Source organism: Rhinatrema bivittatum, chromosome 10 (assembly GCF_901001135.1).
Source record: "Rhinatrema bivittatum chromosome 10, aRhiBiv1.1, whole genome shotgun sequence".
Lineage (NCBI taxonomy): Eukaryota > Metazoa > Chordata > Amphibia > Gymnophiona > Rhinatrematidae > Rhinatrema > Rhinatrema bivittatum.
In genome coordinates, this window is record NC_042624.1 from 21,639,373 (window position 1) to 21,666,566 (window position 27,194).

The window sequence follows — 27,194 nt, forward strand, 5'->3', positions numbered from 1 at the left end:
GAATACAACCTTACTCTACTCAAAGAACTCTCAGATCCACCAACACTGGACTCCTAGCCGTCCCCAATCTCAAAGCTGCACACCTCAACGTCACCCGCAAACGAGCCATAACAATAGCGGGCCCCACCTTATGGAACACCCTCCCCACCTGTCTCAGAAACGAACCTTCACTGCAAGTCTTCAAAAAACACCTCAAAACATGGCTATTTTTAAAAGCTTTCCCACCCGACACATAACCCGCCCAATTCGCACCATCCACTCCATGCCCCCTCCACAAGCATCTCGCCCCACACCTTTCCCTCCCTACACAACATCTCCCACCACCCTTTCCCTCCCTATCACTACCTTCCTCCCACTCATCCCTTCCTCTCCCCTACCCCCTCTACACTCCCTGCTCTCCTTACCATAATTTATCCTCATCACCAAGCCAGTTATGTATATATGTTATATACTATAGTCTAATGTTCCATGTACTCCTGTTAGTTCTGTTACAACTTGTTATATTTATTACCATGTTATAATGTAAAATATTCTTGTTATATTTATTACCATGTTATAATGTAAAATATTCTTATATCTATTTAATACCATGTTATAATGTAAAATAGGGCTGTTACCACCCTATTCCTTTAGTTATCTGGAAACCGATGTGATATCTCGATCGAATGTCGGTATACAAAAGAAATAAATAAATAAATAAATAAAAATAAAAGAAAGAATAGTGCAATTAAAACTCCCCAACCCCCCTCCCTTCTCCCCTCTGCACTTCGTAGCGCCTGGGGGAGTGTACCGGGACTTTGGTACAAGGTGGGGTGGCCGCTCTGATATCTGACCAGATGGGAGACCAGGAGGTGTCCCAATGGAGGATATCATGTAGGCTCCTGCAGGTGTGTGAGCGGTAAGTGGTACCCGCATTTCTGTATGCTGTACAAGGAGACACTGAGACCTGTGGCCAGGCCTCAAGGTGGACTTGTACATGGGGCAATGGTTGCTGAATCTCATGTTTAGCAGATCAGCCAATGCAGCTGGACCTTGGTTGGGAGGGAACCAAGAGTCAGAGCATTGGTCGGCACAGGGACTTGTTACTGACAAGAGAAGAAGCCCTGCTGCAATCCCAAGAAGATAGAGGGGTTCTCCTGATATTGTGGCTAACATAGCTAACATAGTGATATGTGACACTAATACAGTTCTAAAAGGCACATGACCCAGAACTTTTCGAACCACGGTCCGAATGGGAGAACACAACTCTATGGGAATGCCGCCGAAGCGGGTACTTACCATCCGACGTGGATCGCCGCAAGACGAGCCGGTGAAGATTGTTGACCCCGACGGTCTCCGGAGTCCTCGAGGGTAAGGCCGGGGACGTAAACATCCATCTCGCTCTGAAACCCGGTATGGTGGCACAGGTACAGAGGAGACAGGCCAGGCGTGAGTGGCGTTTAGACTGCTAAGTGTAACAGATGGCCATAGTCCCACACCACTTGACGGTGGGGCACGCCAGGAACAGAGGAGCCCTAACGGAACTCATGTTCCCTTCCCTCGTCACAGCGGCTCGATGTGTCGTGACGCCAATGCAGAAGCTGTCGGACCTGGATCCGGAAGTTCTGGATCACCAAGGACTGCCAAAACTGTAGGAACAGTGCTGATGGCAGTGGTGATGTCGCTCTGCCCGAGCGTTGTCCAGCCTGGAGAAGGATGGCACCGATGTGCTGGATGGCGTCAGCGGCGGACGATCACGATGTCGGCGATGATGGGTGCCACGGTGCTCGGCCCGGTCTTTCCCCAGCACCGAGATGGAAGCCCTCGTCGTCCTGGAAGGCGATCGATGACGAACTGTCAGCACGCCTGCTCTGCTCCTGACACAATGGAGTGTCTTAAGCTAATACGGGGCTTAAAAAAGAACCCAAAGCATGGAGCAATGTGAGGAGGCGAGGGTATTATGTGGCGGTGCTATGTCGGTATTGACGATATTGAAGGCAACCTAAGGGGCTTCGAGGATATCATCAAAATGGGTATGAAAAATCGATGACTGGCCAGGAGAATGATGACAGTGACGGGCACTGACAGCAGTGGCATAGGTATCTTTGAAACGATGTGGAATCGAATAATCGAAAAACATTGCCGTTATTGAAAAAGATACCGGCATCGACTGAGTCGAAGTCGAATCAATAGGGCGTCAAGGACACCGAAGGAAAACGGAGGTGTCGAGGGCATTGATGCATGGAGGCGGGCATTTATGCCGTTTGTGGCATGGCCACGGGCATCAACTATAGGGCCACAGACGTTGACGGTATCGATTTGGACAGACTCAGATTTCCAAGTGTACATGGCATCGGTGCCCCAGACACGTGTGTCGGTGGCATCGATATGGACACGTATGGAATCGATGGCATGGATCTCCCAGTCGATGAATTCCATCCCGGCATCAACGCCAGTCCTGGAATCGGCATGGGCATCGATGCCAGCCATAAGGCTGGCATTGGCATCAACGCCCATCCACGGAATCGAGCCGGCATGGATACCCACCGATGGGACCCACCTGGGTATCGAATTTCACCGATGGGAGCAGCCTGGCATCGACTGCCCTCGATGGATGCATTCTAACATAGATGCCCATGGATGAAACACCTGGGCATCGGTGTCCATCGATGCAAAAGGACCTGGCACCGATGCCATCGACGGACGGCCATCCGGCACCAATGCCATCAACGGACAAGCCATCCGGCACCGATGTCCATCGATGGGGACCATCCGGCACCGATGTCCACCGATGGGGACCATCCGGCATCGATGCCCACCGACGAATCAATGTGGCACCGATGTCCACCGATGGAAAAGGGCTGGACATCGGTGGGGAGGATGGGGCATCGATGGCATCCCCAAAAGGGGGGGGTGGCATCGATGAAGTGACCCTGGGATCGTTAAAAAGTGTCTCGGGCAGCGGTGGCGGCGACCCGAGTATGCATGGCAGTGACTAACAGCGTGTGCGTCAATGGCATGCATCCGGGTAGGGACGGCACCGAGGAAGCCCAAGGAAAAAAACAGTGCGTAGGAGGAAAAAGCCTGGTAGCACTGAAAAGCAAAAAACATGGATAAAGGCATCAGGGCACCGTGGGGGGAGGGGCGCTGATGACATATAAAAGCCCAGGGCAGTTTAGGAGGGTCCCGGTGTAGCGATAGGGTATCGACTGCGTGAGGGTACCAGGGAACGAAGGACTTGAAGCTACAGAGGTCCTAAAGTTAAGGAAAAAATCCCTACCCCACTAGCATAAGCAAGCAGAGTGTCACAGAGACACTCGCAAGCTGTTTAAAGCTAACTGAAAAATGGGGGAAGGGAAGGCTTCAGTCAGTTAACAGCCTTAAGATAGTGACAGGAACCGACCGAAAAATAAGAATTAGTACTCACCGAGCGTCGTAAAAACGTACGCGGAGGGAGACCTGTGCAGGGAAAAGTGTTTTTTGAAGTGAAAAGTTAAGTGTTTCCATGAGGTAATTAGTTAAAAAATCCTCACAGAGCTCCAACCGCTATGCTGACTGCAGAGCGGAAAAAAGAAGACTGAGGGAGACACCTGTGGCTCACAGGGATAATTGCAGGCTGGGCATGCTCAGTGCACCCAGTGTGCCAGTGTCAGTCAAAGCTTGTTGAAACTTTGACAGAAAAGTTTTCCGTACAGGGCTCCATCCTCGATGTCACCCATTTGTGAGGACTACCATCCTGCTTGTCCTGTGAGAATACTGGGGACTTTGTTACGTGGCTACAAGTTCTGTACAACAATCCTAGTGCCAAAATTCTTATTAACGGAGGTTTATCAGTCTCCTTCCCTCTGCAATGTGTGGTTCGGCAAGGGTGCCCACTTTCCCCCCTACTATTTGTACTGGCAATAGAGCCACTAGCTGAGAAGTTACGACGGGACAAAGGATTTTGGGGAATCAGTTTGAGTGGACATCCCGTTAAACTTGCTTGTTTGCAGATGACATTCTGCTCTTTGTTGGACGACCCCGGCAGAGTGTGCCCGTAATACTCTCTATTTTTACAGTGTTTCGGGATATAGTGGGCCTTCGCATTAATTTTTCCAAGTCAGAAGCATTGGCCCTACATTCACGGCTTCCACAGACGTGGCCTGGCTCCTTCCCCTTCAAATGGGCACCTGGGAAACTAAACTATTTAGGAGTATGGATCCCCAGAGAATTGGATAAGCTCTATGAGTGTAACATATGTGAAACCTTGGCATCCTTGGGGCGGCAGTTGCAGGCCTGGCAGTCTCTTCCCCTCAATTTTTCAGGGCGTTGTGCTCTAGTTAAAATGATGATTGTTCCTAAATTGCTATACAAGTTACACATGCTTCCCCTTTGGCTTAAGGTTTATGATCTTAATAAATTGCAGAGGGGGTTGATCCAATTTATATGGGCGGGTAAGCGTGCACGGATTGCCTATCAAATACTGGTGCACCCGAAGGCTCGGGGTGGGTTGGGCCTGCCCGACTTTCGTGCTTACAATGTTGCTTGTCAGATGCGTTTTATTGGGGAATGGATTCTTGATGAATATACTTACTGTGAAGAAGGGATGCTAAATTGTATGACTTGGCCCTGGTCTCCTCTCTATGTGGTTCAAGCTCCTGCGGACACGGTACAATCTCTCCATATTCCCAAATGTTTTTTTTATCCATGCCGCAGGGCCTGGCGGTGGCTCCGTTGGCTGTATAGATTGCCGGGCTTGTTCTCATTGTTTACCCCGCTGGTGGGTAACTGTGATTTTCAGCCTGGTATTACCACCAGTGACATCTTCAAGACTTGGGCTCGCTGTGGACTTAGGTATGCCTTTCATTACTTTGAAGAAGACGTCCCTCAAGTGTTACAATATACAACTATGGTTGAGAATTACAAGTTACCCCGTAAGTTTTTCTTTGCCTAGCTACAAGCTCGCCACTACTTGCAGGCTTTTCGCTGGCAATCAGAGGAGTATGCACGCGAAACTGCTTTTGTTAAAACACTGGTTGAGTGTGCGTACTTACATAATTCTATACAGGGCTGGAGTAGATTGATTTCAAACACGCGATTGACTCCTCATTTTGATCTTCTGGCCCGCTACTGGACGCCGTTTTGTGCAAAGGATGTTACAGTTCCCTTCCTTACTTCATGCTTCACTTCTCTACATAAACGAATGAAGGACTGCGGGTTGCGCAACCTGCAATTTCGGATTATCCATCATACTATTTGTGACGATGTGCGCCGTTTTTGAATGGGTCGTCTCTCCTCTCCACTATGTATTAAATGCTCCACAACAGAGGGTACCATGTTGCATCGGCTGATTCTCTGCTCTTCCCTGGAGACTTTCTGGAAAAATATACTGGCCTGCGTCAATAAATGTATTCAGATACCTTTACGATTGTCTGCTGTGCTCCTATTGGCAGGACCGCAGGCGCTCCTTGTGAAATGTATGGGGGCACAGGATTGCTTTGGCAGGACTGCTTTTCTACTAGCTTGCTGAACAATACTTGCTGAGAGGATTGAGCCTGCGAGTACACCCTCACTTGTGGCCTGGCACCATCGCATAATGCAAGCATGCAAGGAGAGCAGAGTAAAGAGTACACACATTTAGAAACACAGCAACAAAATATTAATGTGCGGCAATAACTTAAACTGATCAATACCACTTTAAACAAAATGTTAAATTTTAATGTGTGCACACAATAGTGCACCAGATTTAAATACTAACATTTAGAATAAGTAATTACAGAAAGCCCCGACACGGCCGTGTTTCGCGTCAGGCTGCGTCAGGGGGATGATTCCAAAAGTCTAAAAACAGAAACAATTTACATACAGTTATTGTACAGGGAGGCGGACATGATAAGCAATATTTAAGCAATGTAAAACATGAGGAACCAAGGAAGCACTAGAGAACTCAACAGAGCAGGGTACTCAAAAATAAAGGGTGCAACCAAAGTGAACGGCACATGAAGAGGTCCTTAAACCAGTCAAAGGGGGGGGGGGGGGGGGGGGGAGGAAGGGGGAAATTGAACTAGCTGGAAAAGTACGTAACCTTGGAATAATAATGGACCCTGAAATCAATCTAAAACCGCACATATTGTTAAAAGTAAAAGAAGGATATGCAAAACTCATGGTACTCAGAAAACTAAAACCACTACTAACTCAAAATGACTTCCGAACAATTCTACAGGCTCTAATTTTCTCCAGCACAGAGTACTGTAATGCCCTGCTGCTAGGACTACCAAATACTACGTTAAGACCACTTCAAATACTTCAGAACACAGCAGCTAGAATACTAACCGGAAAAAGGAGGAGGGACCATATAACCGAAACCCTAGTGGAACTACATTGGTTACCGATTGAACACAGAATTAAATACAAAACCCTATGTATCATCCATAAACTAATTCATGATGAGAAATCAGACTGGCTAAACACAGCATTACGGGTACACGTCCCACACAGAAATCTTTGATCAGCAAATAAAGCACTCCTAACCATCCCCTCACTTAAAACAGCAAGACTAACCCAAGTGAGGGAAAGGGCCTTACCATTAGCAGGACCCACAATTTGGAACACAATGCCTCCAGAGATCAGATTACAAAGTGATCTCAAGGCATTTAAGAAAAGTTTAAAAACATGGCTTTTTAAACAAGCATTTAACAAGGCGACAGGAGAATAGAAATTATTCAGGAATAAGCAGATAAGTACCGACACACAGTACTTAGGACGATACAGTAGAGTAGTCTATGAACCCCACATCACAACTAGCATATTGATAACACTATGTATGATAAATTTACCCGTAAAAGTACCTTCAGTACACTCGGTCATGACCCACTTCTCTAAAAATTATTTTGTCTAATGATGTATTGTAACCGAACCTTTGACGGCACCTGTTAGAATATACTATAGTACACTTTTACCTACATTAAATATGTGCCTATATGTAAACCGTTGCAATGGTATGTAACTTAGCGACGGTATAGAAAAGATTTTAAATAAATAAAACAAATAAATAAAGGGAGGGGAGCTAATCAACCCGGGCACTGGTTCACCTGTTCTTCACACTCCTCCTGGTTTTCCCCCTCCTCCCCCCCCCCATTGTTTCCCCTCCCCTCGTCCCTATCAGTTTTTTCCCTCTCCTCTCCTTCTTGCCCCGTCCCTCCTCCCCCTCCTTTCCTTCCCCCCCTTTCCCCCCTCCTTTTTCTTCCTTTCCCCTCCTCTCTCTCTCCCGCTTCCACCGCCACTCCCCTTCCCTCCTCCTTCCCCCCCCCTGACGGGTTTAAGGACCTCTTCATGCTCCGTTCACTTTGGTTGTACCCTTTATTTTTGAGTACCTTGCTTTGTTGAGTTCTCTAGTGCTTCCTTGGTTCCTTATGTTTTACATTGCTTAAATACTTGCTTATCGTGTCCGCCTCCCTGTACAATAACTGTATGTAAATTGTTTCTGTTTTTAGACTTTTGGAATCATCCCCCTGACGCAGCCTGACGCGAAACATGGCCGTGTCGAGGCTTTCTGTAATTACTTATTCTAAATGTTAGTATTTAAATCTGGTGCACTATTGTTGTGTGCACATATTAAAATTTAACATTTTGTTTAAAGTGGTATTGTTCAGTTTAAGTTATTGCCGCACATTAATATTTTGTTACCATCGCATGATGGACATGATTTTGCTGGAACGCATGGATTTTCCCAAGTCTCCTCAGCCTAGGGATAAGCGATATGCAGATTGCTGGGCATGCTATTACTCTTCTCTCACCTTGGATTTCCAGACTCAATTGCTTACAGCAGGATATATTGAAACTTGGTACACCAACTCTCCCGGGGCGAGTAACTCCTGAGTAGCCTTGCTACTAAATTCTCTTGATCAGGGTTTCTCTTTCCCTAAATGTTTTTAGGGCTCTTGGGCAGGGGTTGGGGGAGGGGGGGGGGCGCAAATGTGGTTGGAAGGTGAGGTGGTTGTCTGAATGGGGTGTATGTGGTGTGTTTGGTTTGTGCAGTTTGAATGTGTTGGGAGTGGTGGAGGTTCTGGTTGCTTATTGGGGTGGGTATTGTTATTAAACAGGAGGCCAGCATCACAACTGTACTGTTTGTTCTCTTGTTGCTATTGTTTTTGAATATGTTGCAGTGCTAGTGGAAATGCTTGTCTTTACAATAAAAATGATTTTGCAAAAAAAAAAAAAAAAGACTCCATGTCCACAAATGCCTAGGACACAGAAGGCCCTTATGGCATTGAGGGTGGTATGCATCCCACTGGCATTGAGGGCACCCTGGCATCTCGACGGCATCAAGGCTGACCATGGTGCTCAAAGGCAGCCCTGGTCACCGACGCAGTCCTGACATCGATGCGTGAGATCAACTGTGTGCTGGTAATAGATGGACATGGGTAACAGTTACTGGGCATGGCACTGAAGGTGCGGCAGTCCTGACATCGATGCGTGAGATCAACTGTGTGCTGGTAATAGATGGACATGGGTAACAGTTACTGGGCATGGCACTGAAGGTGCGGCAGCAAGCTGCTTGCCCAGGCTCCTGCTCACCCTCTTTTGCAAGGAGACTGCAATCTCATCCCCGGTAAGCAGGAGAGGAGGCTAAGTCATCTATGGCTCCTGCCCATGGAGACTAGTTCCTTTGAATGTGGGGAGAATGAGTTCTCTTCCCCCCACAGGAAAAGTGTGGTCCTTGATCTGTGCACTGTCTGAATCTCCATCGATGCCGATCGATCGGTGAAACAACATGGAACTCCTGCCCGGGTAGAACTCAGGCGAGTCCCCAGGCTCAGCGGTCTACATAGATCACCCCCAAGGACTGCATTCAGTCAGTCCTGCCAGCACCTGACAAAGGTACAAAAACAGACAGCAAGGAGAGGACACTGATACTAAACAGCAGGTGCAGTATTTTTTTTTTTTTTTTTTTTTAAATAAGGAATAGAAATAGACTCTGCAGACTGCATGACAACTAAGGCCCACCAAGTGGCTGGCAGACAGAGGAAAGAAGAAGAAAAGGGAAAAGAAATAAACTACCATAAGGTAAATGAAATAAAACAGCTGCAACTCTAGAAAAAAATCATTTACAAAAAATGGGAGGAGAGAGGAAAGCTGAATACCGTGAGACACATGGTTCCCATGACCACACAGCTCTGCGGAAAAAAGAGACTGAGGGACTCTGCCTAGGGGACAGGGTGATGACTAAAGCTGCACATTTATTTATTTATTTATTTATTTAGAAACTTTTATATACCGGTATTAGTGGGGACATCATACCGGTTCACATAATAACAAAAGATTTAGAAGTACATTTCAACAGGGGAGGCGAACTGGGCAGGGGGTTAACCTAGAGCAGTAGGGAAAATAGATTAAACAACAAGAAATCAACAAGAGGTCATAACAAGAAGACAACAATGTACATTGTGATTAGATTCCTTAATATAAGGAAAAGGGCGGTCACCTAGGGGGTATGAGCAATAGAGGGAAGGGAGGGTCTATTCTGTGTAGGCTTGGTTGAACAGGAATGTTTTTAGTTTCTTTTTGAATTTGATGGCGCAGGGTTCAAGGCGCAAGTGGACGGGTAGGGAGTTCCAGAGGGTGGGGCCGGCAATGGATATGGAGCGGTCACGGGTGGATGAGAGATGAGCTGCCTTCAAGGACGGTACATGTCGATTACCTTTGTTGGCAGATCTGGTGGCTCGGGAGGACAGGGGCGCAGTGAAAGGGAGGTCAAGCCAGTTGGAGTTGTGTGTGTGGATAGATTTGTGTACTATGGTCAGGGTCTTGTAGTGTATACGGAAAAGGATGGGAAGCCAATGTAGATCCTTGAGGACAGGGGTAATATGTTCGTGTATGCATGTGTTGGTAATGAGCCTTGCAGTGGCGTTTTGTAAAAGTTGAAGGGGTTTTATTGAAGATAAGGGGAGCCCTAGGAGGAGGGCATTACAATAGTCCAGTTTGGAGGTAAGGGTGGCTTGGATCACTGTGCGGAGATCTTGGGTGTACAGCAGGGGTCGGAGTTTCTTAAGAACGTTGAGTTTGAAGAAGCCTGCTCAATAGGGCATGTTTGAAAGTTCTAGATTTTTTGAGATCAAAGTTCCATGCCGGGCTCCATCCGATGGTGTCACCCATGTATGAAAACTACCATCCTGCTTGACCTCGGAGAAATAACTGATTCACATTTTCCCATTCTAATACTTTCATTATTTTATAGTCCTCATCATATTCCCCCTTAGCCAACTCGTTTCCAAGCTGAACAGCCCTAACCTCTTAACCTTTTCCTCATAGAAGAGCTGTTCCATGCCCTTTATCATTTTGGTCGCCCTTCTCTGTACCTTTTCCAGTGCAACTATATCTTTTTTGAGATTCGGCAAAAAGAAATGCACATAGTACTCAAGATGCAATCTCACCGTGGACCAATGCAGAGGCATCATGACATTCTCCTCTTGATTCACCATTCCCTTCCTAATATTCCGCTTGCTTTTTTGACCAACGCAGCACACTGAGCCGATTTTAATGTATTATCCACTATGACTTCTAGATCTTTTTCCTGGGTGCTAACTCCTAATATGGAACCTAATATCATGTAACTACAACATGGGTTATTTTTCCTTACATGCATCACCTTGCACTTGTCCACATGAACTTTTATCTGTTATTTGGATGCCCAATCTTCCAGTTCCGCAAGGTCCTCCTGCAATTTATCACTATCAGAATGTGATTTAACTACGCTGAATAAGTTTGTGTTATCTGCAAATTTGATTACCTCATTCGTTGTACCCCTTTCCAGATCATTTATAAATATATTAAAAAGCACTGGTCCAAGTACAGATCCCTGAGGATCTGTTTACCTTTTTCCACTGGGAAAACAGACATCTAATCCTACTCTGTTTCCTGACTTTTAATCAGTTTGCAATCCTCATGCAATCCCATGACTTTTTAATTTTCTTAGAAGCCTTTCATGAGGGATTTTGTCAAATGCCTTCTGAAAATTCAAATACACATCTACCGGTTCACCTTTATCCAAATGTATATTCACCCCTTCAAAAAAATCTAGCAGATTTGTGAGGCAAAACTTCCCTTGGGTAAATTCATGCTGCCTATGTCCCATTAAACCATGTCCATGTGTATGTTCTGTGATTTTATTCTTTATAATAGTTTCCATGATTTTTCCTGGCACTGAAGTCAGGCTCACTGGTCTAGTTTCCCGGTTCACCCCAGGAGCCCTTTTTAAATATTGGGGTTACATTGGCCACCTTCCAATCTTCAGGTACAATGGACGTTTTTAATGATAGGTTACAAATTTTTACTAATAGGCCTGGTATTTCATATTTTAGTTCTTTCAGAACCCTGGGGTGTATATTCATTTATTTAATTTTATTTATTTGTGAGTTTTTATATACCGAAGTTTGGTACACGCCTTCACTCTGGTTTACAAGTAAAACAACTTATTACAAAGACTGTCATAACAGATATATCCGGTCCAGGTGATTTGCTACTCTTTAATTCATTAATCTGGTCTATTAAACCTTCCAGGTTCACCGTGATTTGGTATAGTTCATCCAAATCATCGCCCTTGAAAAAAGTCTCCAGAACCGGTATCTCTCTAACATCCTCCTTAGAAAATATGGACAAAAAGAATTAAATTAGTTTTTCCACAATGGCCTTATCTTCCTTAACAGCCCCTTTAACCCCTCGATTATCTAACAGTCTAACCAACTCCCTCGCAGATTTCCTGCTTCGGATATATTTTAAAAGGATTTCATTATGAGTTTTTGCCTTATGGCCAACTTCATTTCAAATTCTGTCTTAGTCTGTCTTATCAATATTTTTATGTTTAACTTGACAATGCTTATGCTTTTTCCTATTTTCTTCAGATGGATCCTTCTTCCAATTGTTGAAGGAAGGTTTTTTGGCTAAAATAGTCTAGTTCACCTTGCCTTTAATCATTCAAGTAATAGTTTGTCCTTCCTTCCACCTTTCTTAATGTACGGAATACATACGGACTGTGCGTCTAAGATGGTATTTTTAAACAATGTCCGTGTCTGTTGTGCACTCAACATTTGCAGCTGCACCTTTCAGTTTTTTCTATTTTCCTCATTTTATTAGTTTCCCTTTTGAAAGTTTAATGTTAGAGCTGTAGATTTACATTTTGTCCCCTTCCAGTCAATAGTTTGAATTTGATCATGTTATGATCACAGTTGCCAAGTGGCCCCACCATTGTTAACATTCTCACCAAATCCTGCATTCCACTAAGAATTAAATCTAAAATAGCTCCCTCTCATTGGTTCCTGATCAAATTGCTCTATGAACTTTACCTCTCTTGCATGCCCTGATATTACATTTATGCAGTCAATATTGGGATAACTGAAATCTCCCATTATTATTGCACTGCCAAATTGTTTAGCTTTCCTGATTTCTCTTAGCTTTTCATCGTCCTTCTCATCCTTTTCGGCAGTTGGACGTTAGTGGATTGGGGAGAAGGGAGAGGAAAGAGGGAGAAGGAGTGGGGTGTAGCAGATGTTGCTTAAACTAGACTTCAGTAAGGCTTTTTTCCACTTAGACTAGTAAACAAGCTGGATGGTATGGAAGTAGGACAGAAAGATGTTAACTGGGTAAGGAACTGGTTAAGCAACAGAACAGAGTGGTGATCAATGGAGCCAACAAAGGTAAAATTATCATTACCATACCACAGATTTGGTGATAGGATCCTTTCTTTTCAATATCTTTATTAATGATATTGCACAGAAACTAAAGGGAAAATTATGTTTGTTTGCAGCTATTAAACATCTGTAATAGTGTTCACAAGGAGTGAAAAATATGAAAGTGAACTTTAAAAACATTTGAAGAATGGTCAATGTTTTGGAAAAAAAATTCAGTTACTAAATGTGTTCAATCCTGCATCTTGACTGCAAAAATAAGCAAGTTTTCTTACCAGAAACCATGTTTTCCGTAGATAGCAGGACTAATTAGCCATGATCTGTGGGTGACATCACGTGGCACTGAATGGAGCTGTCTCTCCAAGCTAGTAAAGCTTTGAGCTCCCATATGGGTGTTACCTCAGAATCTCCTTAGTTTGTTGAAAAGCTAGTAGAATCGGTAAGTCTGCTATCTAGGAAGGAGGGCAGGCATCTCATGGCTAATTCATCCTACCATAGATAAGCAGGGCTGAATTAGGCATGATCAGTGGGTATCCCAAACTGAGGGCTGTAGCGTAGCATTTCAGAAATAGCCCCCAGATTCACCATGCAGAGCAGACTATTTGGAAACTGCATGATGCAAGACCACTTATCCCACTGTGCTGACTGTGGTTTGTTAAGCTTATGGGCAGAAGAGAGACGTGAAGGTGTGCATGGATGACCATGCTGCTGTTTTACAAATGTCTGCTATGGCACTTCTCTTGAGATGTGCTATGGACGATGCTGCTGCTCGCACCTGAGCTTTAACTGGATTAATGAGCTCAAGCCCAGAAGCTGCGAAACAATGTTTTATGCACGAAATTATCCAATTTGACAATGTCCGTTTTGCTACAACTGTGTCCAAACTGTTGGGAATCGTATGACACAAATAGTTAGGATGTTTTTCCGTGGGTTTAAGTTCTGTAATATGCTAGAACTCTTTTGTAGTCTGTGTACAGCATCTTTTCACCATCATGTGCATGAGGTTTTGAGTAGAATGTTGGAAGTACAATTGATTGGTTTATTTTGAAAAGCAGACACTGTTTTTTTATAAGAACTTTGGCTATGTTTTGAGAACTACCTTATCATGAATAAAGTGTATGTAAGGTGAATAATGGACTAAGATTTGCAGTTCACTAACCTTTCTACTGGAGGTGATCGGAAGGGAGAACTATGTTGATGTCCCAGGAAACCTGTGTTTTTTTGACCAGTGAGTGTAGATGCATTAGTCCCTTCATGAAGCTGTAGCTCAAAGGGTGCATGGAAATTGGAACTACATTCTCTAGAGAATGATAAACTGCGATGGTACAATCAATCAGTCATCCAAGTAAGGGAATATTCATACTCTTTGGCGACTTAGGTGTGCTTACTGCCACCACAAGGCATTTTGTGAAGATTCTGGGGGCCAAAGAGAGTCCAAACGGAAGAACTTTCTATTGATAGTGGTTCTCTCCCACCCTAAATAGAGGTAACACCAGAAAGGGTGTATTAGGATATGAGCCTAGGCATCTTTGAGATCCAGTGAGCATATCCAATCTTTCTGTTGAATAAATGGGAGGATTGCGCTAAGAGACATCATTTTGAATTTCTCTCGACAAAGGTGATGATTGAGGCTCTTCAGATCTAAAATGGGATGAAGGTCTTCAATTTTCTTGGGTATTAGGAAACACAGAGTAGAACCCCTGGTTGTATAGGGAAGATATTTCTTGAATGACATTTTGTTGTAAGAGGTTCTGTACCTCTTGTTTCAAGAGGGGAGATGGTATGGGTCAGTGAGTGGTACCAACAGTGTTTGGGATCACCGGTTGGATTAAGAAGTTGAGATGGTAGCCCTCCTGTACTATTTTTAGAACCCCTCAATCCATGGTTATTTGACTCCAAGATCCTAGATATCTTTTGATTCTGCCCCTTAGTTATATGTGTGTTTGAGATTTTTGATGGATCACAAACTGGATTGGTTTCACTGGCAGTTGCTATTGGAGGGTTTTGTCATCATTCTCTCGGATGACCTCTGGTTTGTAAGGACTGAGTCTGCTGCTGAGTGGGTTGGAAAGATGGCAATCGATATTGCTGGTAAGGTCTGTATGATCATCTGGGGTAATACAGCCTCATACAGAATGCAGGAACATCATCCTACATCACATTTTGCCACATTTGTTTTCTTTTTTTTAATTTGGGACACAGTTTCTCAAAACTTTTCCCCAAAGAGGTTATTCCACAAGCATGGAAGGTCAGCAAATTTTTCATGAACATCTCATTTTCCGATTTCCCTCAACCATACGTGGTGGGGTACCAAATTGTATCTAAGTTCCTGAGCAGGCATTAATGCCTCAAACGTTGAAAGCAGTATCTATTTAGGATCTGAATAGCCTGAAAGAAAAAAAACTACAAAAAGGACAGCTACTAGTGAACTACATTTCCCTGCAGCTCTTGCTCACTAGCCTGGTGAAAGGCTCAGTTGGGAGGAGCAGGCACTGGGAAGGGTCAGTAGTCTATAGAGATTGGCTATTAGTTTTATAAAGGTGAAGGCTTCTAGCAAACAGGGAATTGAGGGAGGTACAGCAGGAGCCTAGCAGAGGTTAGCTTTCCAGAGGAGTGGAGCAGAATGGAGATGAACCAAAAACAGAAACAAAAGCTACTGAACACCACCAACAGTAAGTTAAGTGGATTGTTTTGGGTGTTTAAATCTTGTGAAATAGTCCTAGAAGATTTCACCACTAGTTTGAGAGAAGAATGGGCTTTAATTGATTAACCAAATTGTGAACTGACTGTTTTGAGAAGTAAAAAGGAGGGCATAATACTGCAGCAATATAAACTGGGGTAAAGTTAACAAGCACTGCTACCAAATGTTATGAAAGTAGACACCTCTTTGGTGATTAAGAAGCTATATTTATAAATTGCACTAAAGTAAGAAAGGATTCTTAAATGAGCTAAGGGAACTTTGAGATGCATAAGAGTAAAGTTTTGCCTGTGTCTCTAGCACTGCACTTGAACTACAGACAAATGAAGGTTTCAGCTGGTACCAAAGCAAGAAAGCACAATTCCCAGAAAGAAGCTTGCCCAGAGAAAGAAAGCTATGGCTATGTGACTTGACTTTCGATAGTTGTCTGAAAAGAATAGACCTATTGTTTAAGAAAAGACTCCTGTGGGTTAAAGAAATCCTCACATAGTTCAATCCTCACTTAAAGGGACTGCTCAAGAGAAACAGCTGGGCAAGTAGTTGGGCTGTTTCCTTTTAGAATATGGAAACTGAGGACCAATGGCCTGAAGGAAAAGTTACAACCATACAGGTATATCCAATAAAGCTGCATGGAAAACGGGCGCTCAGTGTTGAACACCTGCTTTCCAAATGCAAGCCTAATCACCTCTCCTGGGCATGCGATAGAATATTTAAATGAGGGGTTGGCTGCCAAGGAGGCACTAGGGACAAATGTGTGCCCCTAGCGCTTCCTTGGCAGCAGGCGCCCAGGAGAGGTGACTGTGAGCAGGTTAGGAAAACAAACGTTCAATTTTATGAGTGTCTTTTTTCTAACCTGTGCACAGGAATGGGTTACAAAAATGGATGCTCATTAATTGTGCGTCCCTTTTCCTATCCTGACTGCCAGCACATTTTTTTTAAACCTTTTGGTTCCTCCAACTTAATATTGTCACGATATTAAGTCGGAGGATGTACAGAAAAACAGTATTTTCTGCTTTTCTGTACACTTTTTGGGGCTGCTCAGAAATTAGTGCCTGCTCTGGGCAGGCATTAATTTCTGAGCGTAAAAATGTGCAGATCAGGCGCACATTTTTTTTTTTTGGATCTGAGGAAAATAGCTAATAGCCTCAACAACATGCATTTGCATGTGATGAGCGCTATTAGTTTTGCAGAGGGATTAGACGCATGTTTTGGATGCACTAATCCCCTTATGGTATAAGGGGTTGTGGACGCGCTTAGATGAGCGCACTGTATAGGATCGGCCTGATGGTACTTAAATCTAAGCATGTGAACTGTGATTACAATGTAAATGGATTGCTTCTTTAAGAATGGGACTGTTAATACCTTTAGTTTTTTTTGGAAAAGAAATCTGTGTTTGTGAAGTCGAAGAGTACAGAAATAAAAACCCTCATTCAGATACCCTTCTGAGTGAACTTGTGAATTCTGAGAGGTGATATACAGGCTAGCATTATTGGTAGTAACAGTCAGGTGCTTAAGAGCAGAAATAATTTATGTCCTGAAATGTGAATTACAGGGCTTAAAATCCCCAAGGTGAAGAGAGCTGTCTTACCAGTTGAGTTCAAAGCAAGCTTTTGCCTGCTGGGTTTAGAAAGGGGGGTAGTTTGGCAGAGACTCATTGGGAATTCATAGAGAATGCGCAGTCCTAACACCTTGAAAGCACTGTATGAATAAAAGAAGTTGAAAAGGAGCAGCACAAGTTCATCCAGAGAAGAGCTCTGAGTGCTAATCTAGGAGCTTAACTGGGAGTAGCCCGGTTGTATCTGCCCCTCCAACCCAAAAGGGGGCACTGCAGCCATTGGAGGGAGCACATATGGTAAGAGTGCCTACCCTTGGGAGGGGTAGGCACTCTTACCAGCCACTAACCTGAATGGAAGTAAGGCAAGACACATAAAAGTTAATGGTGAGAAGCCTCATCTTTTATTTTGTACTGGAACAGGGCAGCCTACACCCAAGATATAGACAGCACAGTGACAATCTGTGTACCTAAACTCCCTGAGGCACCCACCTTGTCACACCATGCCATGTATCTAGCTCCTATAGATTTTGCTGAAGTTTGTGCAGGGTATCAAAAGATTTGTAAACAGATCTTAGAAGGTGCTGGAGTGCCTACGTCATATAGTGGCATATGGGATATCTAGTTCCCTGTTTCAAAATGGTTGTAAGGTTTTAGGCTTTGCATGCATTTATAGATGTACTGCAGTTGTAAAACTAATGCTGAGTAATCCTGGCTATAAGCATGGTGCCTTGGAACCTTTTTTTTTTTTTTTTTTTTTTAAATCATCCAAAATCCTATGATCTTTTCCTGGGAGTATATTAGAATGAAAATGAGTCATCCTCGCTTTCTTCTTGCTGGATTCTACCACTACTGAGTAGTATGGTAGCTAGACCACTCCATATCCTAGAGACGTCTTTAATCTGAACTTGAGGTCTTTCTTTCTTTCTTGCTGCAATAATTCTGGAATAAGAGATTTCCCACATTTTCATGAGAACTGTATCTAAAACTCTGTGTGATAGTATTTATTTATTTTTATTTATTTAAAAACTTTTCTATACCGTCGTTTAGTGTTGCACCATCACAACGGTTTACAAATAGGCACGTAAATAAGTTTGGTTTGGTTTATAAATTGTCTAGTAGGTGCCAATACATTTTTCGGTTACATGATTTAAATAATATAAGCTATATGGAAAGTGGATTGGAAATTCCATTTTTATGATTAATAGAATATCCATACATGTTATGTACTATACTTCTCTTAAATTAACACTTAATTATGAGAAAAAAGTAATAAAGTAAGCAATTACATTATTTGGTGACTTTTAGCTGTGTGTAGATGTTCTTTTTCTTGTTCATTAGTATTTCTTACTCACCGATCTCAGTGTGAAAAGCTTTTTTGAAGAGCCATGTTTTAAACTTTTGTTGAAGAGTTTTAAATCTCTCATTAATCTTATTTCGAGTGCATTGTGTTCCATAATATTGGACCGGCTAAGGATAGTGCAGAAGGCTCAGCTGAAATATCAATTATTTCTAATATACCCATATCTTCAGGTCTGGATCTTTTCACATTTCTATCTTTAGTGCTGTATCCACATTCTCAACAAAGCAAGAGTACATGAAGTCTTCTGGTGTTCAGGCAGATCTGCAAGTGGGTCAGAGGATATGCATGTACAGCTGCCTGGGAACTCCCCTGGAGAATAATGAGAGGACCACAAAGACTGTGGAAACCTCAAGGGAATCAATGTAGGTAGGAGGTCATCATTTGAAGGAGATTTTACCTTTTCAGAGAATAAAGATGTTGGAAAGCGTGGTGCTTCTGACATTATCTTCTGTGGCACATTGGAGTAATGGGATAGGCAGGTGAAAATCTTGGTTGCTCTGCCTGCGGAAGAGAAAAATTCAGGAGTCTCAAATCCAGAATGGGCCTCAACCCTTCTGATTTCTTTGGGATGGGAAATAACGGGAGTAGGATCCCTGTCCATGCTGGGACAGGGGCACTGGCTCTATCACTGGATGCTGAAGGAGAGATTGCACTTCCAGCCAAAGACATATCAAGTGAATTGCTTTTGGACTGAAAGTTTAGCAATATGGAAGGAATAGTAGTCAGGAGAAATGCAAACAATATTCAGACTCCACAATTTTGAGGACCCAGAGGTCCTTAGTAATGTGGCACTATGCGTCTACAGAGGTCTGGATTCTTCCTCCCAAGAGGAATGGCTTGGGCTGGGCTTGTTGCATGGACTTAAGATGATAGTGTTCACACTGACAAGGTCTTGATGGAAATAGCTACTGTTGCTTAGTATGAAAAGGCAGTAAATGGTATTGTTGAAAAGGCTGGAATGGAGACTGAAATTAGTGTTTAAGTGTAGGAGCATCTCAAGGAAGAGGGTTGCTCAGTTATATTCTGTTCTTTTATTTGAGCAACCATCTGAGTTTCTCGCCAAAGAGTTTCTCTGCCTACTTCTCATGGACATAGTCTTAGATGCTACTTCCTTGAAGCCACACCATATGCCCAACTCCTATTGAGGAAGAACGCTTTTGAATGATTCAAATCATAATGAAGGTGTCATATGCATCTTCCATATCCAAGAACAGCTGAAGGTAATAATTTCTGCCATCCATAGGCTGTAGTAAAGACTTTAATTTGTTAATGCAATCATGTAGATATTGTGTCATATAGAACTGGTGAACAGAGATATGAGCGGTAAGCATGGAACCATGAAAAAGTCTCTTTCCAAAATAGTCTAGTAGCCTGTGGTAATTCTTAGAAGGGGACTTCAAATGAACTGTTTGGGAGTCAGCCCTCCGGCCACGCCAGAAGCACTTTCGGACTATGTTTATTAACCTCTTCAAAAAAGTGGAGCAGATTTGTGAGGCAAGACTTGCCCTGAGTAAAGCCATGCTGACTTTGTTCCATTAAACCATGTCTTTCTATATGTTCTGTGATTTTGATATTTAGAACACTTTCCACTATTTTTCCTGGCACTGAAGTCAGGCTAACCGGTCTGTAGTTTCCCGGATCGCCCCTGGAGCCCTTTTTAAATATTGGGGTTATATTTGCTATCCTCCAGTCTTCAGGTACAATGGATGATTTTAATGATAAGTTACACATTTTTACTAATAGGTCTGAAATTTCATTTTTTAGTTCCTTCAGAACTCTGGTGTGTATACCATCCGGTCCAGGTGATTTACTACTCTTCAGTTTGTCAATCAGGCCTACCACATCTTCTAGGTTCACCGTGATTTGATTCAGTCCATCTGAATCATTACCCATGAAAACCTTCTCCATTACGGGTACCTCCCCAACATCCTCTTCAGTAAACACCGAAGCAAAGAAATAGTTTAATCTTTCCGCGATGGCCTTATCTTCTCTAAGTGCCCCTTTAACCCCTCGATCATCTAACGGTCCAACTGACTCCCCTCACAGGCTTTCTGCTTCGGATATATTTTAAAAAGTTTTTACTGTGAGTTTTTGCCTCTACAGCCAACTTCTTTTCAAATTCTCTCTTAGCCTGTCTTATCAATGTCTTACATTTAACTTGCCAATGTTTATGCTTTATCCTATTTTCTTCTGTTGGATCCTTCTTCCAATTTTTGAATGAAGATCTTTTGGCTAAAATAGCTTCTTTCACCTCACCTTTTAACCTTGCCAGTAATCGTTTTGCCTTCCTTCCACCTTTCTTAATGTGTGTAATACATCTGGACTGTGCTTCTAGGATGGTGGGTTTTTTGTTTGTTTTTTTTTAACAATGTCCATGCTTCTTACACACTTTTTACCTTTTTAGCTGTTCCTTTCAGTTTTTTCTATTTTTTTTCATTTTATCAAAGTTTACCTTTTGAACATTTAGCACTAGAGCCATGGATTTGCTAACTGTCCCCCTTCCAGTCATTAATTCAAATTTCATGATAATATGATCACTATTGCCAAGCGGCCCCACCACCGTTACCTCTCTCACCAAATCCTGTGATCCACTGAGAATTAGATCGAAAATTGCTCCTCTCTCATTCACTCCTGAACCACTTACTCCATAAAACTGTCATTTATTCCATCCAGGAACATTCTCTCTCTAGCATGTCCCGATGTTACATTTACCCAGTCAATATTGGGTTAATTGAAATCTCCCATTATTACTACACTACCAATTTGGTTAGGTTCCCTAATTTCTCTTAGCATTTCACTGTCCGTCTCACCATCTTGGCCAGGTGGATGGTAGTACACTCCTATCATTATACTCTTCCTCAACCCACAAGGATTTCTACCCATAAAGATTTGATTGTGTATTTAATCTCATGCTGGATCTTTATCCTGTTGGACTCTATGCCATCCCGGCCATAAAGCGCCACACCACCTCCCGGGTGCTCCTCTGTCATTGCAATATAATTTGTACCCCGGTATAGCACTGTCCCATTGGTTATCCTACTTCCATCATGTCTCTGAGATGCCAATTAAGTCTGTCAACATTCACTGCTATACATTCTAATTCTCCCATCTTACTTCTTAGACTTCTGGCATTAGAATACAAACATTTCAGAGTGTGTTTTTTGTTTGTATTTTCATTCTGCTTTTTAATTGATAGCAATAAATTGGAATTTTTTAGCTCTGCTGAGTTTTGTGCACTGTCGAAAATCCTATCTAGGTGAAGTGTGAGGTCTGCCACCTTCGCACCAGGTAGGCGTGTTACCAGGCGATCCTCACGCCCACCAGCCACCCGGCTGTCTACATTCCTAATAACCAAATCACCAACTATGACAGCCAACCTAGCTCTTCCCTTCTGGGTAGAAGCCCTGGGAGACACCTCCTCGGTGCAAGAGGACAATGTACCACCTGGAGAGCAGGTCCTTGCTACAGGTTCCTTTCCTGCTGCACCAGGTTGATGCTCTCTGATTATGAGACCTTCTTCCTCCAACGCAGCACTAGGGCTGCCAGTCTGAAGTTGGGATTTGGCTACTATGTCCCTGAAGGTCTCATCTATATACCTGTCTGCTTCAGCTCCTCCAGGTCTGCCACTCTAGCCTCCAGAGATCGGACTCATTCTCTGAGAGTCAGGAGCTCTTTGCATCAGATGCACATGTATAACTTTTCACTGGCGGGTAAAAAATCATACATGTGACACTCGATGCAAAAGACTGGGAGGCCCCCTTCTTGCTGCTGGACTGCTGCCTTCATCTCAAATTTGTTGAGTTCCTAGTTACGTTTTAGGTTGCTATGGGAGTAGGAATGTGTTTAATTACTGTCCTTTAAATGTATTGGTGTATTCACTATATGTCTGGTAGTGACCTACAGGGGAATGATCAAACTCTCAATAAGGTATGGGGAATTCATGAAGTGAAGTTAAAAGGCTGATTTTCTTTTTTTTTTTTTTTTATAGTGTGCAAGTGGCACCTGCCCATAAATTAAAGGATGAGCTAGGTTTGGGAGGGAGGGAGGTTTGGGAAATAGAAACACGCTAACTTCTGATTATTAGCTGCCTTACTGACTGACAATTTAAAAATAAACACACTAACTTCTGTTTATTAACTGCCTTACTGACTATTAAAGCACACACACACTAAATAATATACCCCAATAATTTACTTCTCAATACTTTAAAAACAAAATTTCCCACTTTTTGCCCATGTTGAGGAGGCAAAGTCCTTTTAAAGCTTTTTAGTTTTTGAGCACTGAAAAGTGCTGTTATGGGTGCTGCAGAGGCAATGAGGCAACTAATCTGAAAAAATATAATAAATATTGAAAAATAGAGTTTTAGATCAAGTTAGAGAAAAATTATATGGAAACACTGAGTACATGTCCACGCTCGTGCTCAAACAAAAAATGAATAGAGGAGGGCCACACAGGAACTCCTGCACATGCTCAGTAGAGCTAAAAAATCTACTAGCTAGGAGACAAGTACGTTCAGTGTTGCTAGACATCATGGCTAATTCAACCTGCTTATTAAAAAAAACAACATTTCATAAACAAAAGTGTGAACTAAGTAAATAAATGTAAGGGATGAGGAAGTCATGTGATGAGCTGCACCTGAGTAGATGTGGGTGAGAGGAGTTCCCTGGACTTTGAATAATTTATCTTTATTTTCTCCAATTTCTAGCTCTCCAATTGGAGCCAAAATAAGGAACCACATAAGAAATCGCTGCCTGCTAAAAGGGGAAATCTCAGAGGAAAATCACAGAAACCGCCTAAAAAGTCTTGGTCAGGGAAGCCTGATGAAGCAGGAGAGCAAGTCTCAGATGAAGAGTTGCCAGACCTGTCGACTCTCTTCGAAACAACTGAAACCCTGCAACTGCTATGGTTCAATTCAACTTGCTTAGATGAGACAGTAGCATGTGTTGAGGACTTGGAGATCTCACTCACAGGAGAGTGGAAAAGAGTGGACATTCTGGAGTGATAGCTTGCTGCAATGAGTAAAAAGAATGATGATACTGAAAATTGCAAAAGACGAAAGAACTTATGGCTGGCGGGCTTCCCACAGGAGAAGAAGGGTCCTTTCCTGAGGGAATTTGTTGCCTGATGAATTCCAGAGGCCATGGGCCTAGAAAACAGGGACTGGGGCATTCAGATTAAGCGGGCCCATCGGGCACTCACCCCCTCCCCAGGCCCCAGTGGATGACCTCATACACTGATTCCTGGCAGCATCAAACTAAAAATTCTTGATGCTGCCAGAGTGCTGGATGAGGTGAAATTCAACAGCACTGTGTTTCCTTTTACCCAGACTTTTCAGCAGCCCTGCAAAAAAAAAAAAAAAAAAAAAAACCAGGCTGGATTTGCCATGATCAAAAAATCCTTGCAACAACATGGCTCACAGTATGCTCTGATCCACCCAGCCAAGTTAAAGGTGATTCTCAATAACAAGTTGCCTTTCTTTGAATCCTCTGTGAAACTGCATTGCTTCCTTGATTAGGATGGGGAAGCTCTTCCTCATAAGAGCAACGTTGGCAGCAGCATTAGCAAACGATGCCCAGATGATCAAGAACAGGTAACTTCACACCATCAAGGCTCCTTTGGCAGTGACAGTGATCGAGGCCGCTACTGTGTGCTTTCTATTTCTTTTATGCATGGCTTACTTGCCTAGCTGGAATCTGGGGAGCTTCGGGTGCTCTAATGTGACATGCTCTCTTGGATTGCTTATAATTTCCTCAGGATCTTGTTTTTTTCATTTTATATTTAATTCTTTTTATTGCCACAATAACCAATTTGTTATACAACACTTTGTCACAAACATTGAATCTTATGAAAAAGAAAAAAATCTGTCTCCTAACATGTAGCAGGGAGTGTGGTTTCTGTTACTCCCCTTTACCTATTGGTACAACTTAACATTTCAAAACAGAATATATATATATATATATATATATTTTGAGAATATATTCCCCCCTCCCACCCATCTCCTATACCCCTCCTCCCCTTTGCAAAGAAACATTGGAATACAATATCCTACTTTTAGAGTCTTAGCAAATGAGACCTATATCATTTATTTTATTTACATGATTTTCTATACCGACATTCGTTTAGTAACATCACATCGGTTCACAATTAACCCGAAGGATAGCAACAGTGCTTTACAATTGAAACTGAGAAGACAAATATAAAACTGAAAAATACAATAAAGATAATACAACTAATTAATGATAAATAGCAATAAAATATTTAACTAAAGGGAATAAATATGGAGAAATAGCATCAGTGCTTCTGGAAATACTCACTTGTTTAGGACCCAACTGTGTGCTTTCAGAGGCGGCTGCTGAATATAGCTATCCTAGATCATCAGAAATAACCTTCCATGGGGGAAAGTTGAATGGCTAGCTTTATTCTCTATTTGAATCAGAATGGAACTGATTTCACAAAGCCAAAAGGAGGGTTAGCTCTGTATCTCTATACCCACTTAAAACTGACTTTTATCCTATCAGTAAAGCTTTCCGAACTAATTAACCCTGCAATGCAATAACAAGTCATCATCAACTAATACAAGTTCCAACATTCAGGGTTTATCATAACTTAAAAGATCCCCAAGAAAGATGCTAAACCTCCTCCAAAAATGTATTAAGATACAAGACCAAAAACATGAGAGAAAGAGCCAGGATTATTGTGACACTTCAAGCATAGATCCGATTCTGTTAGATGAACCTTACTCTAACGGGTATAACATACGCTTTCCTCAAAAACTTAAAACACATTTCCTTCAAGTACGCATAACAAGTCAGGCCTTTAATTCTGTTAAAGGACTTCAAGAGGTTATTTCCCTACACCATACAGGAATTAGTCTGGTCCAGCCCCAAAGTGCTCTATGGGCTACATTTAAAAAAAATACGCGTGCATGTCCATTTGCGTGCACTACCCAGTGCGCGATTTAATAACATGTGCGTGCATGTTATAAAATCGGTGGCGGCACACGCAAGGGGGGGGGGGGGGGAAATCGCTTTTGGCAACATTTGCGCGGTGACATTTAGGAGTGGACTGGGAAGGAACTTTCCTACCCCTTACCCTAACCTCCCTTCCCACCCTTTAAAACCCATTTTTAAATTTTTGTACCTTTTATTTTGCAGTTTACTTAGGGCCCAATCTGAAATAACTTGCACACACTGGCAGCCAACTGGCATTGCGAGGCTCCAGGACAGCGAGGAATGGCGCTATCCCGGATCACCCCGCTCTGCCCCCTTTTGAGGCCCTGGCACTTACATGCTTCCCGGGGTTTACACACATGGCTGAGTCGGTTTGAAAATTGGCCCAGCGCGCATAAGGTCCGGGATTTATGCGCACCGGGGTTTTAAAATCCAGCCTTATGGATCTTAGAAACAAAGCTTTTCAACCTCCTCAAACAAAAACTATAAGGTCTCCAACTTTATTTGTACTTCTGGAGTCAAGAAGTTTCCATTTAATGAAGAAACATAATGCCTTATTAGGATCCTTTTAATTGCTGAAAGGACATCATCCCACATGTTTAATTTGTGTAATCCCTAAATCAGTCTATCGATAAAAAGAATGCATCTGGTCTCCCACTGGAAAATCAATGTGTTTCCTTGTATGGATAATAAAGAGGAAACTTCTGAATGTCAATATGACTTTTTAGAGACCCCTTTCCATGTTTGGTGCAATAGAGCAATTAAAACACTACTTCTCATAGCTTTAGAAAGTTTATTGCTTTTGGCATGTAAAACAATGATAGAGAATGGAGCCAAAGCTCCTGATTTCATAGAAATGTTTGCATAGGTGGGAGGTGCTAGTTTTTGAGTATTATAATTAATGAAATTTCGTTATATGCTTTAAGGTCTGGGAGAGCTAAACCTCTAGTCTTCCAACCTAATTTTAGACACTATTTTATGCCCCTGCTAAAATATTTTAATAATGTTTCAAGAGAGTTTTTATCTTTCCTAACCAGACACAATGAAAGAGTTTGAAGTACATACAACCACTTCAGAAATAAAACCATCTTAAGTAGATTAATACGGCCCAAGAAGAAGACCCTGCCACTGCTGAAATTTAAGTTTAGTGAGATCCATCAATGATAGAATGTTGCATCTATAAAGTAAACCTAGATCTTCAGGAATTAAGACTTCCAATTAACAGAGGGAATCCGGAACCCATTCAAAAGGAAAATCATCAGATCACTGGGTGTGAAGGGGGATGCAGGAAATGGGGGATGCAGGAAATGTCATGGCTATCTACTTAGACATGTTCAACTTAAACGTCAAGAAGAACCCATATACATCAAAAACTTCCAGCAGCCCCAGGAAATCACCTGTAAATGTTGCGATTTTAAAGCTCCCTGAGCCAAATTCTATTCCTATAATATGCCTTGCTTCCTGGACCGTACTGAGTAGTGGTTCCACTGACAATAGAACCATTAGAGAGAAGAGGACAACTGTGTTGAGTGCCTTTCAACAGAGTGAAACCCTCAGACCTCCCACCATTTGCTGAACTGTAGCTTTGGGATCCGCATATAGCAAGGGCAGTACTTTTAAGAACATAAGAACATGCCATGTTGATTCAGACCAAGGATCCATCAAGCCCAGCATCCTGTTTCCAACAGTGGCCAATCCAGGCCATAAGAACCTAGCAAGTACCCAAAAACTAAGTCTATTCCATGTTACTGTTGCTAGTAATAGCAATGGCTATTTTCTAAGTCAACTTAATTAATAGCAGGTAATGGACTTCTCCTCCAAGAACTTATCCAATCCTTTTTTAAACACAGCTATACTAACTGCACTAACCACATCCTCTGGCAACAAATTCCAGAGTTTAATTGTGCATTGAGTGAAAAAGAACTTTCTCAGATTAGTTTTAAATGTGCCACATGCTAACTTCATGGGTACAAAAGTTCATAGTGAACTATAA

At 42.6% G+C, this 27,194-nt stretch overlaps 1 protein-coding gene and 1 long non-coding RNA gene across 7 annotated transcripts in view; one reads left to right on the plus strand and one right to left on the minus strand.

The window, feature by feature from the left end:
* Positions 1 to 27,194, minus strand: part of TMCO1 (transmembrane and coiled-coil domains 1) — a 526,809-nt gene that overhangs the window by 281,830 nt on the left and 217,785 nt on the right. The window lies entirely within an intron of this gene.
* Positions 15,219 to 23,618, plus strand: LOC115099716. Its single transcript, XR_003858865.1, has 2 exons — positions 15,219 to 15,310; positions 22,957 to 23,618. It is a non-coding gene; the product is annotated as an uncharacterized LOC115099716 (long non-coding RNA).